This window comes from Coregonus lavaretus (assembly GCF_964263955.1).
Source record: "Coregonus lavaretus genome assembly, chromosome: 5".
Taxonomy (NCBI): Eukaryota; Metazoa; Chordata; class Actinopteri; order Salmoniformes; family Salmonidae; genus Coregonus; species Coregonus lavaretus.
Window position 1 is genome coordinate 55,968,236 of NC_139992.1, and position 27,016 is coordinate 55,995,251.

The following is a 27,016-nucleotide window of genomic DNA, read 5'->3' on the forward strand; positions in this document are numbered from 1 at the left end:
ACAGAGGAACTCTCGAGCTCTGTCTGAGTTACCATTGAGTTATTGGTCACCTCCCTGACCAAGGCCCTTCTCCCACAATTGTTCAGTTTGGCCGGGCGGACAGCTCTAGGAAGAGTCTTGGTGCTTCCAAACTTCTTACATTTAAGAATCATGGAGGCCACTGTGTTCTTGTGGAACTTCAATCCTGCACAAATGTTTTGGTACCCTTCCCCAGATCTTTGCCTGGACACAATCCTATCTCGGAGCTCTACGGACAATTCCTTTGACCTCATGGCTTGGTTTTTGCTCTGACATGCACTGTCAACTGAGGGACCTTGTATAGACAGGTGTGTGCCTTTCCAAATCAATTTTGAGTGTCATAACAAAGGGTCTGAATACTTATGTAAATGCACTGTAAATATCATAAGTTAATAGAAAATGGAGGTCTTATCCATTAACAAACAAATATTGAAGTGTGTGGCGATCACCCAGAGATGGCATGACTAGCTAAAGGTCTATCTTCTTCCCACAGAGGTAGATAGATAAAGAACTACAGCTGAGCCCTTGAGTGGTGAAAAAGACAGAGAAATAGGAATCTACAGACCTCATCGTGTTGGATAACACTGAAATGGGGAGATACGCACATACATGTGTGCACATCAATACACGCATGTGCACATATCCACATGCATCCAACCATGCAGCTTCATCTTTCTCACCACCACATCCTTTCACACCTACATCCTGTGAGTGATTTAACCAGCCAACACCCCAGTGAGCAATAACAAACCCATTCTCACATTTTCAACATCCAGACACAATGCTAGACTAATTATTTTGAAACAGTATGTCACTATACATTATATAACAAACAATAGATCTACAAAGTAAGGTCGCTCTCACTATAAGGGTGGCTGGTATTTTGCAGAGTTAAGTTAATGATACTGTATATAAGTAGACCTACATGTACTTTCACAGTTACAGTGAGGCAGATCATTGATGACTATAGCACAACTTTACACACATGGGCCAACACACAGGCCTAAACATTAAACTGGAGGAGTTGATAAAAACTGTATCAGAAAAGAGAATTATGTAGAAATGCAGAGATATGCTGATCATATTGTCATGAAAGGTCACACTTCTGTGTTGTTACAATAACCCCATGATTATAGGATACGGTAAAAGCAGAACTCTCGCTATCAACAGGAAGACATCCCATGCCTGCCCATAAACAGAATATGTCTTGTGAATCTGTTGAACAACAATAAAGAAAGCACACTGTTCCATGTTGTCACTTCAGTCTCATGACATCACATTTCACAGTTGTAACCCAGCTAGCACAGAATGTTCTGAGAACCATATGTTTCTTAAAACTTTGTTAGAGCGTTGTTGTCCTATGGTTATTTTGCATTCAACCTTCCCACAACTTTCTGGGAATGTTGCATGATAGATGAATGGCTTTGGAACATTCTCAGCACATTTAAGGAACTTCACCAAAAAAACATTATTTGCTTGGTATTTCAAAACTTTAACAGAAAGCTTCCCAAAAGTTCAAACATGGTTACATTTAATTTCAATTTTGGTAATGATCTAGGAATGTTCTCCAACTGGTTTGACATTGGGAATGTTCTCAAATAGTTCAGAGAACGTTAAGAAACAACGTTCTTCTGTGGGAATTTCAGTACTTCAGCATAACATTTCCTACAGGTTTCCTCATGGTTCTATTTAAAGTCATGTTCTCAAATTGTTCAGAGAACGTTAAGAAAACTTTCCATAAAAACCACAAGAAAACTTTAGTAACGTTCAGAGAACATTCTAAGAATGTTATTTAAAAACATATACACTCCGTTTTCAGCATCAACAAAACTCTATCCTGTTAAGTGTTTTGGCCAGGCCGACTAATTGGCCACACCTGATCTTAAACGGATACCTCGGGGTTTTGGCAATGAGTCGGATGGGGAGCGTCACTGCACAGTTATTTTCAGATGTTCGATCAGGTTCAAGTCCGGGCTCTGGCTGGGCCACTCAAGGACATTCAGTGACTTGTCCCAAAGCCACTCCTGCGTTGTCTTGGCTGTGTGCTTAGGGTTGTTGTCCTGTTGGAAGCGAACCTTCGCCCCAGTCTGAGGTCCTGAGAACTCTGGAGCAGGTTTTCATCAAGGACCTCTCTGTACTTTGCTCTGTTCATCTTTGCCTCGATCCTGACTAGTCTCCCAGTCCCTGCCACTGAAAAACATCACCATGCTGTCACCACCGTGCTTCACTGTAGGGATAGTGCCAGGTTTCCTCCACACGTGATGCTTGGCATTCAGGCCAAAGACTTCAATCTTGGTTGTTGCTTTGTCATTATGGGATATTGTGTGTAGATTGATGGAGGGAAAAAACTATGTAATCAATTTTAGAATAAGGCTGTAACGTAACAAAATGTGGAAAAAGTCAAGGGGTCTGAATACTTTCCAAAGGCACTGTATATAATTATTATTATTTTTATATAGAGACCCATTCCGTACAGCTGATAAAACACGAGGGAGAGGATGTAGATAGAGGTGACGCTCTAGCAGGGGCCGTGCTGTGTGTAGACTACTGTGAGTGTGACGGAGTGACACAGGGAACAGGGAGGAGGAAGAGAGAGACGAGAGACAGCAACCAACCAAGCCGACTCACGCTATAATATAATAGCTGCCATAGCTAGGTTATTTATCGTCTAATATGATTACATAGTACCTGTCTTGACTGTATCACACTGGGAGAAGCTAGTTAAGCTTACTAGCTAGCAGCTAGCTAGGCTATTTGAGACTGCATGCATTTTCTTGTCCTACACAGTTACAAACAACAACAACTCAATTCAGAATATAAAGTAGCAGCCCATCTGTTGGCTCTTGGTCGTTGTAGCCTATCTTTCTCCTTCATATTTTAATTCCATCATTTTAAATCCATCTTCCATTGATTAGATATCTCCTAACTTTTGCCCCACACGTAGGCTCTATGACTGTAGCGTATTGCCGCTTTGATGACTTAGGATTGGCCAACAACAACAAGCTACACGCGCCACTCAATTACTCTCTCTCTCTCTCTCTCTCTCTCTCTCTCTCTCTCTCTCTCTCTCTCTCTCTCTCTCTCTCTCTCTCTCTCTCTCTCTCTCTCTCTCTCTCTCTCTCTCTCTCTCTCTCTCTCTCTCTCTCTCTCTCTCTCTCGCGCGCGCGCGCGCGCGCGCGCGCTCTAATACAGCAGTTGCGTTCGGATCTGTATGGGTCCTTCCGGACAAGTCAGTTAAAATTACCCATACCCGAGACCCGTGAAAATCATATCAGATCCGACCCAGACCCGTGACATTATTTAGAATTCTGGATCCGGACCCACTCTGGTCCTGGATCGGGTCTCGGGTATTCGGGGACAGGTGGATCCGTGAAGACCTCTAGCTTGGAGTTAAAAAAAACGTATCTAGCAGTGTTATTAAAAGTCTCATTGAAACATGTTCTCAGAGTGTTATTTAATTACCTTCAAATAACCTATAATTTCCTTTCTCAGAACGCTAATAAAACCTCCCAGGAAAACTTTCAGGGAAACATAGTAAAACGTTCCCAGAACCACTGTGAAACAAAAAACGTACGTTCCCACAACTTGCAAGGAACAATATTCGCTAGCTGGGGAGGCAGTTACAGTTGAAGTCGGAAGTTTACATACACTTAGGTTGGAGTCATTAAAACTCGTTTTTCAACCACTCCACAAATGTCTTGTTAACAAACTATAAGTCGGTTAGGACATCTACTTTGTGCATGACACAAGTCATTGTTTACAGACAGATTATTTCACTTATAATTCACTGTATCACAATTCCAGTGGGTCAGAAGTTTAAATACACTAAGTTGACTGTGCCTTTACACAGCTTGGAAAATTCCAGAAAAAGATATCATGGCTTTAAACGCTTCTGATAGGCTAATTGACATAATTTGAGTCAATTGGAGGTGTACCTGTGGATGTATTTCAAGGCCTACCTTCAAACTCAGTGCCTCTTTGCTTGACATCATGGGAAAATCAAAAGAAATCAGCCAAGACCTCAGAATTTCTTTTTTAGACCTCCACAAGTCTGGTTCATCCTTGGGAGCAATTTCTAAATGCCTGAAGGTACCACGTTCATCTGTAAAAACAATAGTATGCAAGTATAAACACCATGGGACCACGCAGCGGTCATACCACTCAGGAAAGAGACGCGTTCTGTCTCATAGAGATGAACGTACTTTGGTGTGAAAAGTACAAATCAATCCCAGAACAACAGCAAAGGACCTTGTGAAGATGCTGGAGGAAACCGATACAAAAGTATCTATATCCACAGTAAAACAAGTCCTATATCAACATAACCTGAAAGGCCGCTCAGCAAGGAAGAAGCCACTGCTCCAAAACCGCCATAAAAAAGCCAGACTACGGTTTGCAACTGCACATGGGGACAAAGATCTTACTTTTTGGAGAAATGTCCTCTGGTCTGATGAAACAAAATTAGAACTGTTTGGCCATAATGACCATTGTTATGTTTGGATGAAAAAGGGGGTGCATTGCAAGCCGAATAACATCATCCCAACCGTGAAGCACGGGGGTGGCAGCATCATGCTGTGGGGGTGCTTTGCTGCAGGAGGGACTGGTGCACTTCCCAAAATAGATGGCATCATGAGGAAGGAATATTATGTGGATATATTGACGCAACATCTCAAGACATCAGTCAGGAAGTTAAAGCTTGGTCGCAAATGGGTCTTCCAAATGGACAATGACCTCAAGCATACTTCCAAAGTTGTGGCAAAATGGCTTAAGGACAACAAAGTCAAGGTATTGGAGTGGCCATCACAAAGCCCTGACCTCAATCCTATAGAAAATGTGTGGGCAGAATTGAAAAAGCGTGTGCGAGGAAGGAGGCCTATAAACTTGACTAATTTACACAAGCTTTGTCAGGAGGAACGGGCCAAAATTCACCCAACTTATTGTGGGAACTTGTGGAAGGCTACCCGAAACGTTTGACCCAAGTTAAGTGTATGTAAACTTCTGACCCACTGGGAATGTGATGAAATAAATAAAAGCTGAAATAAATAATTATCTTGACTGTTATTCTGACATTTCACATTCTTAAAATAAAGTGGTGATCTTAACTGACCTAACAGAGGGAATTTTTACTAGGATTAAATGTCAGGAATTGTTAAAAACTGAGTTTAAATGTATTTGGCTAAGGTGTATGTAAACTTCCGACTTCAACTGTAGCTAGCTCTTGCTCGCCCACTCTCCACACACACACACACACACACACACACACACACATACACTGTTCGGTACAGATCTGACTCACGCTAACGCCTGTGAGGAGTATCATTACACAAATAGAGTGCCTTTTACAGTACCTTCAGAAAGTATTCACACCCATTTTGTTGTGTTACAGCCTGAATTTAAAATTGATTAGATTTAGGTTTTTTGTCACTGGCCTACACACAATACCCCATAATATAAAAGTGGAATTATGATTTTCGAAATCTTTACAAATTAATAAAAAAAGAAAAGCTGAAATATCTTGAGTCGATTAGTATTCAACCCCTTTGTTATGTCATTCCTAAATAAATTCAGGAGTAAAAATGTGCTTAAGAAGATACATAATAAGTTGCATGGACTCACTCTGTGTGCAATAATAGTGTTTAAAGTGGTTTTTGATTGACTACCTCATCTCTGTCCCCCACACATATAATTATCTTTAAGGTCCCTCAGTTGAGCAGTGAATTTCAAACACAGATTCAACCAGAAAGACCAGGGAGGTTTTCAAATGCCCCACAAAGGAGGGAGCCTTTTAGTAGATCGGTAAAAAATATATATATAAGCAGACATTGAGGGGAAAAAAGTATTTAGTCAGCCACGAATTGTGCAAGTTCTCCCACTTAAAAAGATGAGAGAGGCCTGTAATTTTCATCATAGGTACACGTCAACTATGACAGACTAAATGAGAAAGAAAAATCCAGAAAATCACATTGTAGGATTTTTATTTTTTGAATTTATTTGCAAATTATGGGGGAAAATAAGTATTTGGTCAATAACAAACGTTTCTCAATACTTTTTTATATACCCTTTGTTGGCAATGACACAGGTCAAACATTTTCTGTAAGTCTTCACAAGGTTTTCACACACTGTTGCTGGTATTTTGGCCCATTCCTCCATGCAGATCTCCTCTAGAGCAGTGATGTTTTGGGGCTGTCGCTGGGCAACACGGACTTTCAACTCCCTCCAAAGATTTTCTATGGGGTTGAGATCTGGAGACTGGCTAGGCCACTCCAGGACCTTGAAATGCTTCTTACGAAGCCACTCCTTCGTTGCCCGGGCGGTGTGTTTGGGATCATTGTCATGCTGAAAGAAGTTCATCTTCAATGCCCTTGCTGATGGAAAGAGGTTTTCACTCAAAATCTCATGATACATGGCCCCATTCATTCTTTCCTTTACACGGATCAGTCGTCCTGGTCCCTTTGCAGAAAAACAGCCCCAAAGCATGATGTTTCCACCCCCATGCTTCACAGTAGGTATGGTGTTCTTTGGATGCAACTCAGCATTCTTTGTCCTCCAAACACGACGAGTTGAGTTTTTACCAAAAAGTTCTATTTTTGGTTTCATCTGACCATATGACATTCTCCCATTCCTCTTCTGGATCATCCAAATGCACTCTAGCAAACTTCAGACGGGCCTGGACATGTACTGGCTTAAGCAGGGGGACACGTCTGGCACTGCAGGATTTGAGTCCCTGGCAGCGTAGTGTGTTACTGATGGTAGGCTTTGTTACTTTGGTCCCAGCTCTCTGCAGGTCATTCACTAGATCCCACTGTGTGGTTCTGGGATTTTTGCTCACCGTTCTTGTGATCATTTTGACCCCACGGGGTGAGATCTTGCGTGGAGCCCCAGATCGAGGGAGATTATCAGTGGTCTTGTATGTCTTCCATTTCCTAATAATTGCTCCCACAGTTGATTTCTTCAAACCAAGCTGCTTACCTATTGCAGATTCAGTCTTCCCAGCCTGGTGCAGGTCTACAATTTTGTTTCTGGTGTCCTTTGACAGCTCTTTGGTCTTGGCCATAGTGGAGTTTGGAGTGTGACTGTTTGAGGTTGTGGACAGGTGTATTTTATACTGATAACAAGTTCAAACAGGTGCCATTAATACAGGTAACGAGTGGAGGACAGAGGAGCCTCTTAAAGAAGAAGTTACAGGTCTGTGAGAGCCAGAAATCTTGCTTGTTTGTAGGTGACCAAATACTTATTTTCCACCATAATTTGCAAATAAATTCATAAGAAATCCTACAATGTGATTTTCTGGAGAAAAAAATTCTCAATTTGTCTGTCATAGTTGACGTGTACCTATGATGAAAATTACAGGCTTCTCTCATCTTTTTAAGTGAGAGAACTTGCACAATTGGTGGCTGACTAAATACTTTTTTTCCCCACTGTACCTTTGAGCATGGTGTAGTTATTAAATACAGGTGTCCTTCCTAAGTCAGTTGCCGGAGAGTGAGGAAACCGCTCAGTGAATTCACCATGAGGCCAATGGTGACTTTAAAACAGTTAGAGTTTAATGGCTGTGATAGGAGAAAACTGAAGATGGATCAAAAAACATTGTAGTTACTCCACAACAATGTTCCCTATAAGCTGTGCACATGTGTGCGCAGCTCCCCTCGGACAGCTAAAGCAAGAGATTGAATTTAGTTAACACTATCAACGTTTCGCTCCACTGTGGGAATTGTGATCGAATCAAAACAATATTAGCCACTTTGAATGTAATAAACCAAAACAAAACAATCTATGCAAGACTATCTATGCAAAACTAACTGTGCAAGATATTTTGTTGTAGCATTGGAGTCAGTGCCGGCTCGGAGGAGCTAAAGAAGGACAGGCTCATTGTAATGGCTGGAATGGAATGAATGGAATGGTATCAAACACATAAAACATATGTGAACCCCATTGAATCAGTTCCATTCATTCCATTCCAGCCATGTCCTCCTACAACTCCTCCCACCAGCCTCCTCTGATTGGAGTAGGATTCTATTGCATTGACAGGCATGACTCAGGCCCGTACTCTACACAGACCAGTGTGCCATAACCAACCAGAGCTGCAGTAGGCCTATATGCAAATAGCCATTGCCATATATGTATCTGTGCCCACCAGCCTCCTCTGATTGGAGTAGGATTCTATTGCATTGACAGGTGTTACGCCCCTGAAAAAGGGGAGAAATAATCACGTGAGTGATGCAGTTGTTTCCTCACTGAAAACTTTAGTATAATGAGGAAAAAGACCGCAATTTCCCCAGGAAGTTGGGTGGAGACCAGAGCAATCGATCTCAGGCTCATAGATTAAGAGCATTTAGTAGATCACAGATTAACACTTTTACCTTTAAATTAGGCACCACAAAATAAAGTAGTCAATATAACGTTTACACATTCCTCTGACAATATTTACCCTTTTACACTTGACGGATTTTAACACATTTATGAATTTTATCAATCTCTATGAACTAGTACTGGATGCATGATCTTTTTAACCTTAGATATTTTAAGATCCTTACATACCATGAACTTACTAATACTTTTTAGTGTATAACAGGCTATGAATATGTCCTTTAACCTGTCACACTCTCCCCGACAAAATAAATGTTGTCCCAACATTACCAACATTGTCTTCTTAAACAGTCTATAAGCACTGGACGTAGAAAATCCTCTTCTGTAAGCTAGTCCTTGAGCAGAGGTCAAAGTTCACAGTTCAAATAGAACCAAGAAGTTATATTCACAGTCCATATCTGTTGACCAGCTGTATAAACAGTCCATAAGCAGTCTTTTCTCATACTATTGTCAACAGTCCATCAGTTTTAATGATCTATATGCATAGTCTGCTAATTGTCTCGTGAAAGTCTGTGAAATCAGTCAGTAGTCCATGGTCAAACATGTCAACTCTGTAGCCTCAAGTTTGCTGAAGTCCATACATGTAGGGTGGCTGAAGGTAATATCGCTGTAGTGATGGCAGCCATGGAACCAGTCCTGGTGCAGGGTAGACAGGGAACAACTGTGGCTGTGGCTGGATACTGTAGCAGGAAGGGATACCAAGCTGATCATAGGTGATACGTCTTGGAGGGTGTCTCTCTCTTTGTGGCAGCTGGTAAGCTGGTTCCTCAGGTTCAGCAGCAGCAGTTAATGAAGGAAAGGCACTTAGTGGACGATCATCAGGCACATTTTCAGCAGGCAAGTTCATCTCCTCAGCAGGCAGTTCTTTAACTGTTGTTTTCTCCTCCAGCTGATTTTCAACAAGAGGCTGTGCTGGTAGCGTATCAGGAACTGGCACCGCAACTGTCTGTTTCACTGGTGGGGGCCTGTTTTCCGACTCTCTCGCTGGTTCAGCATACCTCTCAGGTACTGTAGGAGATGTGGGGACCTGTAGCGGCTCATGATGAAGGTCATATTCATCCCCGCTGTCTTCATCAGAATCTAGAGGCTGTGATCCAGGCTGATGTCTCTTTTTCTTACTTTTGTCATCTTTAGTCATTTCTGGTTGTCTCTCAAAAGGTAAGTGGTCACAGGACATGAGCAGGTTTCTGTGCAGGACCCTGGAGCGTCCCCTACCCTTTTCTGGTCTCAACTCATAAATCGGCAGGTCTGAACCCATTTGTCTCACTACTGTGTGAATTTGATCTTCCCAATAGTTACGGAGTTTGCCTGGTCCTCCTCTTGGTGTCAGGTTTTTAATCAGAACTCGCTCGCCAGGCTGTAGCACTGAACTCCTAACTTTAGTGTCATAGTACTTCTTACTTCTTTCAGCAGCTTTCTGAGCATTTTCATTTGCAATGGCGTATGCTTCTTCCATTCCTCGTTTCCAGTTCTCCACGTAGTCTCGCTGGTTACTGGAACCTGCCTCTGTGCACAATCCAAAGAACATATCAACTGGAAGCCTGGGTGATCTCCCAAACAGAAGATAAAATGGTGAATAGCCAGTCACTTCGCAACGGGTGCAGTTATAGGCATAAACCAGTTTGTTTAGAGACTCCTTCCAGTTTGACTTTTGTGTCTCAGTTAGTGTCTTTAGCATTTGCAACAATGTTCTGTTCATTCGTTCCACTTGACCGTTCCCCATCGGGTGGTAGGGTGTTGTTCTGGACCCCGCCATGCCACTGAGTTTCTTTAACTGATGGAACAACTGATTTTCGAATTCTCCCCCTTGGTCATGGTGAATGCGGGAGGGGAACCCAAACTTCAGGGCAAAGTCATTGAAGATGAGATTTGCAGCAGTTTTTCCTGACTTTGATGTGGTGGCGTAGGCTTGAGTGAAACGTGTAAAATGATCAACAATCACGAGGATGTACTCATATCCCCCTTTGCATCTGTCGAGATGGAGGAAATCTATACATACCAGTTCAAATGGCTGTGTTGTCACAATGTTTGTCAGAGGAGCTCTTGTTTCATGGCCTGGCTTTTTCTGCTTGACACAGCTACAAGTTTTAGTCACATAGTGCTCAATGTCAGATTGCATATACGGCCAGAAGAAGCGGTCACGTACTAGTGATACAGTGCGGTCAGTACCTTGGTGTCCCATGTTATTGTGCAACTCTTCCATCACTTTACCTTTGTACTGCTCTGGTAGAACTAACTGCTTGCGGGCTGTAGTGATTCTGTACAGAATACCATCACTGTCGATTGTCAATTTGTCCCATTCTCTGAATAGGCATTTTGTCTTTGGACTGAATTCCTTTTGCTCTTTAACTAGCGGTTTGGAACCAGACAGCTTGAAATCGAGCACAGGACGGATGACCGGATCAGACTCTTGTGCCTCTCTTATCCCCTCTTTTGGGATCGAGCTGATTGTTGCTGTAGTTGTCTCACCTTCAGCTGATACTGACATAGATGCAGCTGAAATTGACCAAGGCACAAAAGGCTCTTTCTGTACCTCTACTGCTTGTATAGTGGCGGCAATGGTGTCTGGTGGAAGCTCCTCAGAACATTCTCTCATCAGTGACTCTACATCCAGTGGCATCCTCGACAAAGCATCTGCATCACTGTTCTCTCTGCCTGGCCTGTACTTTATTGTAAAGTGGAAATCAGCCAATTCTGCAACCCACCTGGAAGTGGTTGCGTTCAGTTTTGCAGTAGACAGAATGTAGCTGAGCGGGTTGTTATCACTGTATACAGTGAAGGTCGGAGCATAGTACAAATAATCATGGAACTTATCAGTGATTGCCCATTTTAGAGCTAGAAATTCTAGCTTGCCAGAGTGGTAGTGATAGTTCTTCTCAGCTGCTGTTAAGGTTTGAGAGCCATAAGCAATGACCCTAAGCTTCCCATCTTGCTCTTGATAAAGAACTGCTCCCAAGCCTTGGTGTGACGCATCAGTGTGTACAACAAATGGCTGAGTGAAGTCAGGGAAACCTAAGACTGGTGGGTGAAGCAGACACTCAATCAGCTGTTCAAGTGCCTGTTGATGCTGGTCAGTCCACAGGATTGGCTTGTTTGAGGGCACCACATGACTTACTTTCTTTGTTTTTGCTTTCCGTGGGTGGTCAGGTATTTTCTCTGAATCTGCTTTCAGGAGGTCATACAGACAGCTGGCCCTCCTAGAAAAGTCTTTGATGTACTGTCTGTAGTAAGTGAGTAAACCAAGCATTTTTCTGAGCTGGCCCACAGTCTGTGGTCTGATCTCTTTCAATGCTCTTACTGCTTCAAAATCGGCTGGGTCAACTTTGCTGCCGTCTGCAGACACTATTCTGCCCAAATAACGGACCTGGGGTTTAAAGAGATCACACTTACTTGGCTTGAGTTTGATGCCATACTCTCTGAGACGCTGCAAAACCTTTTGCACATCATTCACATGGCTGTCGAAAGTTTTACTGAAAACTAGCGTGTCGTCCAGATAAGGAATGCAGATGTTGTCCCGGAGCCCTTCCAAACATTCCTCCATACAACGCTGAAAAGCTGCAGGAGCGTTCATGAGGCCGAATGGCATACGTATCCACTCATAGAGTCCCCATGGGGTCACAAATGCTGTCAGTGATCTGCTTTCTTCAGATATGAACCCTTGGTGATATGCTTTTCCCTGATCTAAAAGGGAGAACCAGGAATTACCACCTAAACTGTCCATGATGTCCTGGACCCGAGGGATGGGCTGGCGGTCGGGATGTGTCTTTCTGTTCAGGTCTCTGTAATCTATACACAACCGGAGGGTCCCGTCCTTCTTCCTAACACACACGACAGGTGAAGAATATGAAGAGTTTGACTTCCTAACCCAACCCTGGGCTATGAGGTCATGAAGGTAACCCTTCATCTCCTGATACAGTGGCCTGGGCACTGACATGTATGTGCGCTTGACTGGTTCAGAGTCCTTTAGAGAAATAGTCATTTTCAATCGTTCAATGCAGCCAATGTCATTGTCTGATCTGGAGAAGGAGTGACACTCTTCTCTAAGCATTTTCCTAACAACCTCTCTCTGTTCTTCGGTTAGGTGACTTAAACCTACTGGTGGATCCCACTGTTCAGTAGCAGTACATGGGGTTTGAACACTGGTGTGATTCACTGTGGCTGGGGTGACAGCTTTTTCAAAGACTTGGGCAGGTAACACAGTCATAATGGTTTGTACTGTACCGATTATGGTGCGTCCTAGCAGGGCAATGTCGTGGTCAGTGGGGTTAGAGACATCAAGCATGACAACTGGAAAGACACCTTTCTTAACTCTGACTAGTGTGTCAAAGAACTCAAGTTCATCTGGCCACTGCGGGTTCAGGTCTGGCTGGAAAAGCATTGTCATGTCGTCTTTGAAAGGCTGGGAAGCTACACGGCACTCAATCTGAATGCTACTGTGTTTTGGTACAGCAACCTTCTCTTTCTTGGTTTTCACTGCGTATTCATCTGTCTGTTCTGCGCTAACAGCCTGTATAAAAGCCCTCACCTTATTTCTTTTGAGGCTTGGGAAAGCTTTTTTCACTGTACTGTACCGTTTAGTCTTTTCGGTCCTTGTCAGGATGTGCTCAATAACATTGAAACCTATGATGGGATGAGATAGGTGACAGCCTTTCATTACCAGCACTGGGATGATCAGTTCCTTCGTTTGGTCAGTTTCAGAGGCTAGCCGAAAAGTTGTTTCAATCCATCCCAGGTACGGCATTTCAGTCCCATTTGCTGCCGTCAATCTTAGATCATCAGGTGAGTCCAGAATTTCTGAAACATCCCTCAGCCTTGCGTTTGGGAGAGATTCCGCTTTCCATCGTTCATCAATGACCGATACCTGAGAGCCTGTGTCCCATAGGGCTTGGAGGTGGTGGCGATTCAGGTGACACTCAACAAGGCACTGTCTACCGACTAGCGAGGTGACCTTATGGGGGTGGCAACCTTGAGCTAGGGATGGTAAAGAGTGGGCATTTTCTTCTGTACAGGAAAGCTTTTCACAGGTAGAGTCAATTTTCAGGTGAGTGCATTTTTCCTTATGTTTAGTCCAATGTTGGTTTTGACATCCTTTGGAACAGTACAGTGTCTCTTTACATGATGAACATTGTTTCAGGTTCTCAAATGAATCTTCTCTGGCACAATTTGCACATTTCTGGGACTTTTTGGTAGCTACGGTTAACACTTGTCCCTCAGCGGTAACCCTTCCCCGTTTAAAGGGGCCTCTTTGGAGGGTCTGACTCCCCGGATTTTACATCCAGCTTGAAAATGTTCTCCACTCCCACATCGGAAGCAGTGTGTGCAGCGTGCATCTGTTCTGGCCTGCTGGCAGACAAAACACCTCCTTGGAGCTTGAGCAGAGCGGTTGGTATACAGGTTAGGTGCATATTGATACTGCGCAGGGTCAGGTGCTTGGGGCTGACTGTAGTTGCTGTAATACTGCTGCTGGGAAACAGGTGGCTGGGGGTCCCTATCTGGCCTCCTAACTGGAAGTGGGGCATGGGCATAAGGCGATGACTGAAACATAGGCTGCTGTAATGTCTCCTTAATCTGAGCAATCTCTGCACTGAGACCTTTTAGGGAAGCTACACCTGTCTTAAGTTCAGCTAACTCTGTTAACAGTTCTGCGGGTATCTTAGCCTTTGCTTCCTTCACAGGACACTTTGCAGATGGCGTATCTTCTAACTGGACTACACTTACAGTTGTAGCAGGCTGTGGGGCATTAAAACGCTTTTTGTTTCGTCTTTCTATCTCATTAGCACAAGCAATGTTAAGCTTCTCTAGCAAAACCTCATCTCAATGTTTCGCTATCAAGCAGGAGAGGCTGCATGTCTATCCTGATACTGTCACTCTGGAGACCTGTAAGGACTGTGTGTAAACACATGCGCTGGACTAGAGCAGGGTCATACTTAAGCCCTGATTCTGACTCCTGGGACGCAAATAGTACTTTCTGCCTCAAATCTAAGATGCGCATCAGGAAGCTTTGAGGGGTCTCCTTGCTATGCTGTGCTTCTGAAGCTAGCTGTTTGTAAAGCTCTGTTGCACTCTTCTCTTGGAAGTGGGAACGCAGGATGCATCTAAGTGTGGGAAGAGTTAGCTGGGGTTTACCTTCCAAGTAGCTGCGTAGCTGTGAGCCTGGAGAAATAGCCCTGATTACTGCGTCTACTATTTCTACCTCAGGATAGCCTCTGTTAAGTCCATTCTCAATCTGATGGGCAAGGCTGGAAAAAGTCAGTTTATCTTTCTGGCCCGGTTCACCTATCTGCCCAGACATTTTTAACTCTTTGCGCCAGTATGAGCCGGGCTGTGCACTGGGTGAGAGCTGCATGCTCCTCTGAAGATGGGCAGGGGGTTGGGGCTGGCGCAGAGAATCACTGGCTTTGTCTGCAGTACTTTGCTCAGTTCCCACCCCTTGTTGTGGGGTTACAGTTCTCAGTCCCTCGATTATGTGATGTGTTCTGGCTGTTTCAATATCATGGTCAGTTTGCCCTGTCTTGCTATCTATGCCACTGATCATCTCTGTCATTTTGTCTTTAAGTAGCAATAATTCCGACATGCCGCCATCTTCTAACTCTGCAACTTCCTCTCTTTCAAGGAACATCATAATGTGAGTCATCAGTGATATGCGGGATTTGTCTTGAATAACTCTTCTCTGTTCGCCTGATATGTCAAGGAAATCACATACGTCTAGTAACTTGTCTTTAGTCAGGGTGTGCAATTCTCCTACTACCTCTTCCTGTAGTTCTTCCAAGGCGGTTGTCATGTTGACAGGACAGGAGGAACCTTTACTGTGCAGGAGTTGACTCTGAATTAGATGGTCCTTACTGTCTCTGATGGTCTCTCAACGGCCTCAGTTGACACGTACTTAACCACCAACTTCCAGCTCCCCTCGAACAGCAACACTTTCCTCACTGCAGCCTGCCTGGGTTGTTATGTAGGGATTTAGCTGGCTCAGAATTCAGCGACCAGGATGTGGAAGCCGGACATCTGAGCAGCAATCTCAGCGGAGCCTCCAAAATGTTACGCCCCTGAAAAAGGGGAGAAATAATCACGAGAGTGATGCAGTTGTTTCCTCACTGAAAACTTTAGTATGATGAGGAAAAAGACCGCGATTTCCCCAGGAAGTTGGGTGGAGACCAGAGCAATCGATCTCAGGCTCATAGATTAAGAGCATTTAGTAGATCACAGATTAACACTTTTACCCTTAAATTAGGCACCACAAAATAAAGTAGTCAATATAACGTTTACACATTCCTCTTACAATATTTACCCTTTTACACTTGACGGATTTTAACACATTTATGAATTTTATCAATCTCTATGAACTAGTACTGGATGCATGATCTTTTTAACCTTAGATATTTTAAGATCCTTACATACCATGAACTTACTAATACTTTTTAGTGTATAACAGGCTATGAATATGTCCTTTAACCTGTCACACAGGCATGACTCAGGCCCGTACTCTACACAGACCAGTGTGCCATAACCAACCAGAGCTGCAGTAGGCCTATATGCAAATAGCCATTGCCATATATGGATCTGTGCCATTCACTTTGAAATGGACTGTGTTTACAGCATGAGCGGTCGCGAGTAGATGCGCTTGTTTTGAGATCAAAGTGAGAGCTGCATGTAGCCACCTGTGTACATTTGTTAATATCCTTTTTTTAGTTAGTGAGTTATTATCCCAGTTATAGCAAATTTCTAGTCAACAATGGGGGAGTAGTTGCTTCCTACAAGAGCACAAAATGTGTGCATTTAAGTAGCAAATAGGCAGAGGGTAGCATAATTTGTCTGATTCTCTGTAATGATGGTATGGGAATAATAATGAATTTTATTATGTAAACAGTTTTTTTGCATCAAACAACACAACATTGTCAGCCACCTCCTTGTCTGAAGGACAAATGGATAAACAGGTTAATATCAAGCCCTGCATGTTTTTTTCAAAAGTCTCATGGAATGTAGGCCTATATTGAACACCACACATTGGCTGCTACAGTAGGCTGAATAATAAAACAGCTATTTCCATGTTAAAATGTTATGGGACGCATTTTTCTCCATTGATTTTGATGGTAGGTCACACTGGTAGGCCTACATTATGATACACTTTTCATATTAATTATGATGATTTCTCACAATAACAAGCATACTGTATCTCTGTGAAATGTCAACGGATCACTGATGGTGTATTTTTTTGTTTTATGGAGGAATGTTTTTGCCCATGCTGGCGCTGCAGATGAATATATCGATCTGCTAATACAGGACTATTAAAGGCCCAGTGCACTACTTTTGTTTATTCAGGGGGTGCTGCAGCACCCTCAGCACCCCTACTTCCCACGGCAATGGTTGGCGATGTCCATGTGTTATTGAGCATCTGGGCAGACTCCAGCATCCAGAGGCAACTGGATTCTTCCACCAGGAATGAAAAGATCTTCAAAAAAATATTGGATACATTAGCCGAGGTGGGAATCCATCGGTCAGTAAAACAGTGCAGGAGTAACATTTAAGAAACTCAAACAAGAATATAAAAAGATGAAAGACCACAAAAACAAAAGTTGATCAGACTGCAAAACATACTGTGCTTAGATGCAGACCAGTGATGTCTAGTCGGGGGACGCTGTATTTGACATCACCGATAGCGATATTTGATGCCATGATGATGTCGAGCAGCGATGATCAGCACGGTAATACATTGTTTTTAGCCAAATTACTATCTACCTAGCTACCAATGTCTTTAGTGTAGCTAGCTGTAGCATGTGGGCTCTGTCGCAGCCGGCCGCGACCGGGAGACTCATGGGCGGCGCACAATTGGCCCAGCGTCGTCCAGGGTAGGGGAGAGAATGGCCGGCAGGGATGTAGCTCAGTTGATAGAGCATGGCGTTTGCAACGCCAGGGTTGTGGGTTCGATTCCCACGGGGGGCCAGTATAAAAAAAAATATATGTATTCACTAACTGTAAGTCGCTCTGGATAAGAGCGTCTGCTAAATGACTAAAAATGTAAAAAAATTTAAATGTGAGAGTGAGCACTGTGCAAGACATGAACCAGGGTCGATAACTTATAAACATCCATGGAAAGCCAACACTGTGGACTTAGCTACATGTTTGATGTTAGCCGGAGTATCCGACTTTACATTATACAAAGAAACATACTTTTCAGAGGACATTCCTGAACCTGCGGACTCGGAGGAAGCTGCATGCTCAAATGGTGAAGCCACAACCTCCAAGCTAGTGATGGGCGGTTGACTCATAACCCGTAGTCCCCGTGGTTATATGGTCATGAAATATTGTGTGGATGAAGGGCGGTTTGATGGTGGTTGGGTTGAATAAAGGGAAAATAATACAGAAAAAAATCAATAAATGTTTAATTCTTGTGCAATTTATATCTAGGCCTGTAGGCTACATTTTGGTTTTTCTTTCATTATTTTTAGGCTATCTGGCATTAGTGCATAAGCCTAAGGTTTAGGGCCTAACTTTACGTGCCAAATAGCCTATACGCCAATCGCCAAACACTTGGGAATGGGCATAAAAAGTGAATGTCGATCCACTGTGGCACAAATTATCATGTCAGAGTTTAATGCAATAAGAGAAAAGCTGCGAAAATGGAGAGTTGAAAATAAAGAGAAGGGAGAAGCCAGAAAAGTAATGTTTTGGAAAGATTTGGTGAAGTGGTAAAAGAGGATGATAGCAGTGCCTATATTATGTGTGATGATTGTGAGGTGTATTCCAATTCGACAGTCACAAGATGGGACTTCTAATAGGCCTATGCCACGTCAAGGGAACTGTAGCCTACTGTTCAGATGGGTTGAATGGAAACTGAAATCTGGACACTGACTGTAGGTCTAGAATCTCTCACATAGTCTTAATATTAACTCCTGCAGAATTAAGCATTTCTTGAAAATTGACACACCTAATGTACATTTTGACCCGGGAACAGGAGTGGAGAAATATTATTTATTTATTTCAGCATCTTGAGAGAATGTGAATGTGCAGTTAGGGACCGTTTGTAGAGGTGCTATCTTTAAAATCATCATAAAAGCGGATATTATTTTAACCACGTAAAATATGTATCCAAGCGGAACTGAAATCTTATCAAAAACATGTTGGGTCATTTTCACAGCTTTCTATTTCATTAAAACCAGTCAAACTGATGTCATTTGGAAATTTAGCACAGAAAATCTTTCCCTTTTTTTTTGTGCATTTTCTCCCCGGTCCCTAAACGTCTCGGCTCAACGAAATAAGCAGAGATTACAGAGAAAACTCTACCGATGTCAAGTAGATTTAATCATTAATTCTATAATTTATGACATTATTCTGGTAAACAAGGGTTTATTTAGACTTCTAGGGCAATATATAATGACAGAAGAGAAGCTGTATGTATCAAATTATAGACAAGTTGACTAACAAATAGCCTACCAAAATGTCGGAAATGATAAGCAGAAACATATCTAAATTTGGCAAAAAAATTTCCTGCACCCCCAGTCAAACAATTGTTCCGCCTTTTCTGACTTTAGTCTACAGCGCATTTTCTATGTTTGCGGTTCAGGTGCTATTTTGGAAGCACAAAGAAATCGCACATGATAGGGTGGGACTCAAGTCGTTAACTCCGGATATCGACAAATGAACAGTGAACATAGCATTGCGTTTCTTCAAATATAAACAAACAACCGAGTGCAATACGATAATATATTTTTAATAACAAAAACAACAACGAGAGAAAAAACCTTTAGGCCTTGTGGAATCTAAATGACTTGCAGTTGCAAATATTTTTTATTTTATTTGTTTTTGGAGCTCAATAGGGGTCTCAAGTTACTGTTAGAATAGTACAATACACAAGGTGCAATTTCTAAATTTGGTTCTGCATCAGCAGTTTTTTAAAAACTGGATAGGCAACTGGCGGCCTGTGCACCATTTTGTAGGCCCGTGGATCAACCACGTTTGCTTTCATTAATTTTTACAATATAGCCCAGTGGTCACCAACTTTTCTGAGTCAAGATCACTTTCTGAGTCCAATAGCAAGCCGAGATCTACCGTTCAGATTTTTTTTTAAACATGATTTAAGAAACATAAGCATATGCAACATGAACCTATTAAAAACAGTTCTGTAGCAATGAGGTTTGTGCAGTAGGCAATAGGCCCAATACATTTTCACTGCATATAGGCTATGCTTGAATTGCCCTGCCAACGTTGTTCTTCTCAGACCATTTTGAAATTATATTTAAAACATGTTGGTATATGATCACACTGGGAATAGATCATTGTTGTATTACTTGTGAGGCACAGCTGAATGAGCATAATAATTCGCTTTTTAAAATTTTACTGGACTGATGGCCTGCATCTGATGGTCAGTCTTAGGGAGGGAGGGAGAGAGGGAGGGAGGGAGAGACTCACCCAACTCACCATACCTTCGCTGTCCCTCCCTCTGCTGAGAAAAGGGGACACAGTCTTCCAGCTGATGGTGAAACTCAAGTCGCACTGCATTATTTCTGTCTCATGCACCAATTCATGTTGTTACTCCTATGACCAGAGACAGTGAAATATTCCTTGATATTAAAAAAGACACAAGCCACTAATAATAACAATGCAAGCTTATCTAAACACTTTGCTATACTAATTCATTGCAGCTGCAGTGCTGGTTGTAGCTTGAGTGGAAGTAGGGAGAATGCGCATTTTATGGCTTATGAAAGTGTTGACAGTGCTGAATAACAACTTAAACATGAACTTACTTATAAAAACTGCAGCTCTTTGCTCTTTGCTGTATTAATTGAGTCTCTCTCTAGTCAGGGTTTTAAAAGTTTTTAAATCTTTGCTGTGCACTCAAGGCTTCTTTCTAAACTGTGCAGACATGGTGATCTGAGCTATCTGATTGGCCAGTGGTAGGCCTGCAGGTGCACTTGATTTGCTCTCTGGGCCTGCCGGGTATGCAGAGTTCTACCTTCAGACACATTAAATGGTTAAAAATGGGAACATTTTGCCTTCCCGGCGCTAGGGCTGCTGAATCAAGTGCGCCAGCACTAAACTAAGAAAAAAATAATAGGAACGCAAGGCTTTATCATTGGGTTTTTACAGAAATGTTTGGTGATCGACTACAAATGCCTTGGAGATCGACCAGTCAATCGCCTTTGACCAGTTGGTGACCACTGATATAGCCAATTTTGACCTTGTGGCTGTGGTAACTAGTGGAAACCTCTCTTAGCTGGATCTGTCTGAGCTGATGGGTGTGTGTGTTTGTGTGTAAATTATGTATATGTCTATGGTGTATGTAGGCACCTGAGCTGAGCCATAAGGGAAACTGGGCATCTACCACCCCACTATCAGTCAATGGGGCAATGTTTGCTTTTTGTCCCCCGCCAGGGGGAAGTAATGAGTCTTGACTACAGTAAAATTCTACGTGACCATTGAGTCAAGTAGAATCCTTCAAGTAGAATCCTTCTACCCCCACCCCCCCCCCCCCCTTTTACTCCAACCCACCCAAAAAAATAATAATATATATATATATATATAACAACAACAAAAAAAAAATATAATAATAATAATACATTGTAAAGTGGTTATCCCACTGGCTATAAGGTGAATGCACCTATTTGTAAGTCGCTCTGGATAAGAGCGTCTGCTAAATGACGTAAATGTAAATGTAAATGTAAATGTAACAGTGCTAATATTTTTTTGGGTTTAAATTGTTTTTATGGCCTTACTGTTAACTAGATGTTACAATGTTATTGCAACATATATTTTGTTATTATGTTGAAGAGAATTCGACTTTATATAGCATAAATGTTGAGTTCAAAGGAAACACAATACAATATCAAAGCCAAAGCTATTTGTATCTATTAATGCAACACCTGACATATTTTATCAGTTATGCTGTAGCCATAATAGTTTTGCCACACAAGAGAAATGCAATCGTGTTTTAATAGTTGTTCTGATGAAGTGAGGTCACCATAATTAACAGTATTTCAGTCTCTGTAGCCTTACATTATAACAATTAATTAATCTAATACAAATGTCTTGACATAATTTCGAATGGAACTTGATATTTTAATTAAGGTGTTTTATTTAACTGTGATCAACTAAATGACTATGAAGATATATCTGATATCCCCTCCAAGCCTCTGTCCTGTTGTGCGGACCTGCCTGTGGCTGCTTGTGTTTACCTTTCCTCTACAAGAGCCTGATGTCATTTGTATTGCTTGAAGGAGGAGGGTGTGGACCTTTTCTCTGTTGCATCAGAGAGGGAGAGTGAGACAGAGAGAGAGCGAGAGAGAGACAAAGAGAGCGAGAGAGATGCAGGACAAAATTAATACCACAGACCTACACCAATCTGTGATGATGCTAATTTTAGGAGTGCATTGTCTTGTTGTGACATATTACTGTATCTTTCATTTGTAGACAATCATGTCTGCTACATCACTGAATTGAAACTGAAGCAATTTGTAAGTCGCTCTGGATAAGAGCGTCTGCTAAATGACAAAAATGTAATGTAAAATGTCACGGAAATCTCCTTTTATGCGCTCAGGACATGCAGTACCCAACTCACTAACGATCATCAGGTCGCTAATGGCCTGGTACTCAGGGCTCTATTGCCACTCTAACCACTCTGGCGTCAATGCAAATGCTATCAAAAATGCAAACACTTATCATCAAAACAGTAGGCCTATGTGCTTTTAAAACTCACCTCACTGTGACTGATCAATTTGAAGAAAGAAGTTCAACAACAGGTTGAAACTGAGTGGAAAACATGGTTGTTGTTGATGTTATTTCAAAGCCTAACGCAACGAAATGGACAGCCTTTCTAAGGTGATGATTAATTAAAAACATCCATAAGCTTAATAGAGCTCATGCTATTATAGGCCTATATATGAGCCCGAAAAGCCCCCAAAAATCCAGAAAATTCCAGAAGAAAATCCAGAATTAAAATAATTATTGTGCCATTATATAATAGCCTACCGCATATTACACATGGTAGAAAAACATTTAAGATATCTTTGGTACATCATTGGTCTAGCCTAAATTTAAACATTTCTGATTTTGACAACAATTAGGCCTATAGGGAATTTAATTAAATTTTGAGTACCCTAGTAATAGGGCATTTTGAATATTTTCACATTTAATAGGCTTACACATTACCTTTAGCTACAGAACATCTCACCAGCATGCGTTTCCCTCTCCTTCCCTCTCTCCTTCATTCCTTTCTCCAGCGCACAGAGAGAGGGGCTGTCAACAGTTTAATTAAATATATTTCGTTGTGAAAACATGTTACTATCGATGTTCCCGAACAAATTTCACTTGGTTTCACAAATGAAGCACTGGGTAGCTGCCGGAACAGGTTTGGAGAGCCCATGGCATACAGAGGAATATCACCTGTCATGCTGGGAAATAAACTGAGTACCCTAATGGACATGTGGCCTCCATTCGCTATTTGGGTGCATATGGATGACGTCTTTTTTCTCTTGCCCCTGTTCCTGCCCATTTGATAATTGGCCATTATAAATATAAACTAATTTAACATATTATTAAAGATTAAATTGACAATAGTCTGATGGGTGAAAATATGATCAATTGATGAGAGAACAGCATGTGCAGCCTGAGGCAAAGAACAGAGCGCAATCTTTTTGGGGGACTTTCTTAAATCATCAATAGCTATAGTCGCATCATGCAGCCCATATATCTTTTGATTTCAAAGGCATTCTAAGGTTTGTATCATCTACGACTAAAGTTGTAATAATGGCACGGGACTTATAAGCATATCTAGTCTGCTAAATGAACAAGGCTTCAGCCTATGGCATGGCGCATAGCCAGATAACATGCAGTAGGCCAACTCATATTCTGTTCTTCTGAAATACATTTTCTTCATATAATAATGTTTCTTTAGACCTGTAAAATGTACAGTGAGGGAAAAAAGTATTTGATCCCCTGCTGATTTTGTACGTTTGCCCACTGACAAAGACATGATCAGTCTATAATTTTAATGTTAGGTTTATTTGAACAGTGAGAGACAGAATAACAAACAAAAAAATCCAGAAAATCGCATGTCAAAAATTTTATAAACTGATTTGCATTTTAATGAGGGAAATAAGTATTTGACCCCTCTGCAAAACATGACTTAGTACTGGTGGCAAAACCCTTGTTGGCAATCACAGAGGTCAGATGTTTCTTGTAGTTGGCCACCAGGTTTGCACACATCTCAGGAGGGATTTTGTCCCACTCCTCTTTGCAGATCTTCTCCAAGTTATTAGGGTTTTGAGGCTGATGTTTGGCAATTCAAACCTTCAGCTCCCTCCACAGATTTTCTATGGGATTAACGTCTGGAGACTGGCTAGGCCACTCCAGGACCTTAATGTGCTTCTTCTTCAGCCACTCCTTTGTTGCCTTGGCCGTGTGTTTAGGGTCATTGTCATGCTGGAATACCCATCCACGACCCATTTTCAATGCCCTGGCTGAGGGAAGGAGGTTCTCACCCAAGATTTGACTGTACATGGCCCCGTCCATCGTCCCTTTGATGCGGTGAAGTTGTCCTGTCCCCTTAGCAGAAAAACACCCCCAAAGCATAATGTTTCCACCTCCATGTTTGACGGTGGGGATGGTGTTCTTGGGGTCATAGGCAGCATTCCTCCTCCTTCAAACACGAGTTGAGTTGATGCCAAAGAGCTCCATTTTGGTCTCATCTGACCACAACACTTTCACCCAGTTCTCCTCTGAATCATTCAGATGTTCATTGGCAAACTTCAGACAGCCCTGTATATGTGCTTTCTTGAGCAGGGGGACCTTGCGGGCGCTGCAGGATTTCAGTCCTTCATGGCGTAGTGTGTTACCAATTGTTTTCTTGGTGACTATGGTCCCAGCTGCCTTGAGATCATTGACAAGATCCTCCCGTGTAGTTCTGGGCTGATTCCTCACCGTTCTCATGATCATTGCAACTCCACGAGGTGAGATCTTGCATGGAGCCCCAGGCTGAGGGAGATTGACAGTTCTTTTGTGTTTTTTCCATTTGTGAATAATCGCACCAACTGTTGTCACCTTCTCACCAAGCTGCTTGGCGATGGTCTTGTAGCCCATTCCAGCCTTATGTAGGTCTACAATATTGTCCCTGACATCCTTGGAGAGCTCTTTGGTCTTGGCCATGGTGGAGAGTTTGGAATCTGATTGATTGATTGCTTCTGTGGACAGGTGTCTTTTATGCAGGTAACAAACTGAGATTAGGAGCACTCCCTTTAAGAGTGTGCTCCTAATCTCAGCTTGTTACCTGTATAAAAGACACCTGGGAGCCAGAAATCTTTCTGATTGAGAGGGGGTCAAATACTTATTTCCCTCATTAAAATGCAAATCAATTTATAACATTTTTGCCATGCGTTTTTCTCGATTTTGTTGTTGTTATTCTGTCTCTCACTGTTCAAATAAACCTCCCATTAAAATTATAGACTGATCATTTCTTTGTCAGTGGGCAAACGTACAAAATCACCAGGGGATCCAATACTTTTGTCCCTCAATGTAGATGTTTCAAAGGGGCCATCGGCTTGTATGCGGCTTCCCAGTGGGCAAAACTTGGTTGAAAAGACGTAAGCATGATGTATTTTATAACGTCTTATTCTGGTCGCAAACTGGTTGAAAATGTAGTTTTTTAATGTCTTTTCACTGACCAGAATATGACGTATTTTTCTGACCGCCATAGGACCAGTTGGTCACAATTGTGACCTCTATCTGGCCAGCTGATCATAATTCTGACCACTATATATGTTCTATATTATGTAGCCTACTGGTCATAGTTAAGACCTCATCATAACCTGGTAATGACCACCTGACTACAGCTTATTACCTACACTCTTAGAATAAAGGGTTCCAAAAGGGTTATTCGGCTGTCCCCATAGAATAAACCTTTTTGGTTCCAGGGAGAAGCCTTTTTGGTTCCAGGTAGAACCCTTTTGGTTTCCATGTAGAACCCTCTGTGGAAAAAGTCCTACCAAGGACCCAAAAGGGTTATAACTGAAACCAAAAGGGTTCTTTAAAGGATTCTCCTATGGGGCCAGCCGAATAACCCTTTTATATTTTAGATATCACCTTTTTTTCTAAGACTGTACTGTAAAAAGTATTGCAGAGGATAAGGTTGGATATTGAAAACATTGTTCATTACATTTCTATGTGTGTCCATGGTCACCAATTAAAGTTAATCTGCAGCGTATTCTTACATAAAAAATAGATCAAGCAATGGCAAAAACAAATCTACATCACCATTTTTCGCACATCTGAATACAGTAATTGTTTCACAATGCAAAGAAATACTGGGAGTATATAACGGCCCATTGTTTTATTTGATTAATGTTTTATTTGATTAATAAGAGCGGCGTGATGGGGTAGATCCTCATCAAGGACCTCTGAGCACAGATCTGGAGTCTTGAAGAGTTTAGCAATTTGAGATTTTATAAGCAAACTAGAAAAGGACATTCTTGAAGAAACTTTGTGGACTCTCAGCTGGCTAAAAGTATTTCCATGGTACTAGTTGAATAATTTTGTGGCAGTTATAGCTTAGAGATGTCTTTAAAAAAGAGCAACTTGTTCATATACATACATACTTTGCGTCCTTTTCCAACACGGCTCAGGGGCGTATTTCGGGACTTTCCAGAGGGCCCGCAACATATCAACACATCAACCTCCTGAGTTTTCTGGCTTTTCATGACACTTACTGTAAGCATTTAACAAATATGTACCATTGGCATAATGTGGAAAAGCAGTTATAGCATCAGAGATTCTCTAAATTAGGGACCATCTCTGATAGCTATAGGACCACAGAGACTGTCACAAATTTGAGCTTTTAATGACCTAGCAAATTCAATGACTTGCAAGTGAAATATATCAAATTTCTTTGTTTTTTAAAATGTGTATTTCATCACCTGCCGATTAAAAACCTAAAATGGCCCTACTCCTGAAAAAGTTAATCGGGCCGCATAAGCTAAAGTGGACCCCAATGTCACGGTTTTCTAAGCCAGAACCCAGAAGCAGACCAGGACAAGGTGAGTTGAACGAAGGTGAGTATTTATTAACAGATTCAAAAAACGATGCAGAATAATCCAGGGGACAGAGCGGGCGGCGGAGATGAGTTGGTGGAGGTGAAGTGGCAGATCCAATGATGGCTCGGCAGCCGCCGACAACCGGGCAGGGGTTGGGTGAAGGTTCCGGGAGAATGACTGTAGATAGAAACAAACGGAGGTAAGTACACGGCAAGCCAACAAGGTGCAAAACAACAAAACTAACGCTAGTAACTCAGAGGCTGATACGCTGACAAACATACTGTTCATGGCTAACGATCCGGCAGGGAATGGATGTCAGGTCAGAGCTTATGAAGGGTGATGATCAGGACCAGGTGTGCAGATCGCTGATGAGATGCAGGTGCGGGTAATCGGGAGATCTCCCGCCTAGCAACGTCGCCCGCAACCAGGCAGGGAGCGTTCAAGAACCTTCAGGAAACAGGAGATTCAGAGCAGAAAAATGGCAACACAGGCAGGAACCGACTCAGGACGCAGGGTTCATGACACCCAAACTTTCTATTGGTATTGAAAATCCAGACAAGTGTCAAATATCCCGGTTTACGGTATTATACTGTGTACTTCCCAAACCTACCGGTTGG